This window comes from Micromys minutus (genome assembly GCF_963924665.1).
Source record: "Micromys minutus genome assembly, chromosome: X".
NCBI classification, from domain to species: Eukaryota; Metazoa; Chordata; class Mammalia; order Rodentia; family Muridae; genus Micromys; species Micromys minutus.
The window spans coordinates 60,106,166-60,108,097 of record NC_137970.1 but is presented as its reverse complement, the minus strand read 5'-3'; the positions used below and the strand labels follow the sequence as shown (position 1 = coordinate 60,108,097).

The window sequence follows — 1,932 nt, the reverse complement described above, 5'->3', positions numbered from 1 at the left end:
ATTTGTGATCCTTTCCAAGCAAGGATTTTTTTAAATAATTGTTTAATTTTTATTGATATGACTGATGTTTTCTGTACTTATAACTTGACTGTGATTAACTTTTCCTTTGGTGTATTACATAAGTTGTTTTAATTTCTTCAAATGACAGCAGTAAGTAGACTGAAGGGGAACATGTGGCCATTCTGCTACTTGAGAAGGCCTCCTCAGCCCCAAACAGGTACTTTACCATGCAGATGTCTCTTCCCTCTATCCGCAAGTGTCTGCCTACTTGGAAGGAGAGGCTGAGAAGTGTAAAAGTGCAGCCTGCCAGCTCTCACCACAACACTCCAGAAGAACTACACCTTGGAAACTTGTTTAGAATAAAGGAATAGCATAACATGCCATTTATTTGTCTTAAGCTTATATCAACTGTAGCAATCAAGTGGCATCCTGGGACCAGCCTTAGCTCTAAGAGCTCAACCTCACCTACTTTTCCCAGAAGAACACTCATGAAAGGTGAGATATGACACCTGACTTCGATCAATGCAGAGTCTAAAATATTCAAACAATGCTCTTTAGATTGTGCAGGTTCTTGAATTTCATCCAATACAAAATAAATTTAGGGCCTTGAGAGAAGAGACTTTTTAAGGAAGAAAAAAAAAAAGTAAGTAAACAGGGCAGGTTTCTGCTTTAAAAAGGATGTCCTTACAAACCTAACTAATTCAAGCGTTCTGGGTGGTGAGCTGGAGAAGTCTGACATGACATACGTTTTCAGTCAGTTTCCTCTGTAGAGTCACTTCCTGGTTGCTGCAGCTTTTGTTGTAAATTCCGTCTTGATTGCCTTCAGGTACTCTCCGAGGGCCTCCCTGACTTTGGCGGTGCCTGTCGTTCTCCTAAGATCCTTCAGTATTTCCCCATTGCCTTTCTTTTTACACCTCGGTGTCATTGACTTCATTTTCTTCAGAAAGGCTTGGTATTTCAATCAGTCCCTTGTGTTTTGCACCCGATTCTTTAACTGTACCTTTCCAGGCCAGCTTGATGTTCCATTCATAGAAGAAAATAAGCTTCTCTTTGCGGCTGTTACAAGAAGCCTCACCTTCCACCTGCTTCAACTCACTGATCTCACATCGGCCAGCCTCATTCTCCATAGCAATAACAACCAGGAGCTCTCGGAGCTTCCCCTTGGACCAAACGGTGGCATCCGGTTCAGTGCCAGTTGTTCATGTTGGTCCCGTCCTCCCGCTCCTCCAGGATCCAGCGCGGGTCTCCCTGACCCCACTTGGCCATGGCAGCGCTGACAACAAGGCCCTGGTAGTGGGAGCGCGCAGGTTTCCGTCCAGAAGGTTTGCTGCAAGGATTTTTTTTTTTTTTCTGAGAAACTACAATGGGAGTTCAAGACATGGTTAACATGAATGAATCTATTTTATTATGGAGAAAGAACTTCTACTTCAAAATTCCAAACCCCATGGAGTTATAAACTTTAAAAAAGAGACTATATCTTTTTTGGTTATAGTCATTTTTTATTAATGGTAAGATATAACCCCATCTCAGTTTTGAAACTGTGTTATTTTTCAAGACTAACTATATATGTGCTTATTATGAGAACTTTTTCTGGTCCTTTCACTTTATAAAATGGTTGATCCAGGTGCTGGGTATATTTAATGTAAGAAAGTATCTATTCACTATCATGCACTATTTCTAGACTATCTCACTGTCATACATAAACAAACACCATTCTTTACTGAGTTCTGGGGCACTGGTCTAGAGAATCACTGACTTTGATCTTCATTTGTCCACCTCCTTTGCTATTTGGTGGAACTGATATACCTAACGTGTGTTCCATTACAGGGCAGCTCCATTTTCATTATCTATCATTGAATGATTAGATATATTAATGTTCTGTATTTACATTTCAGAAGTCCCTTTTTCCAACAATCACATTCCACCTCCTCC

General features: G+C 40.6%; 1 pseudogene across 1 annotated transcript; it reads right to left on the bottom strand.

Annotated features, from left to right (window-relative positions):
- Positions 1 to 701: 701 nt before the first annotated feature.
- On the bottom strand, positions 702 to 1,266 carry LOC308414979 (activator of 90 kDa heat shock protein ATPase homolog 2-like; annotated as a pseudogene). The gene has a single exon. The product of its transcript is annotated as an activator of 90 kDa heat shock protein ATPase homolog 2-like (transcript).
- Positions 1,267 to 1,932: the final 666 nt, after the last annotated feature.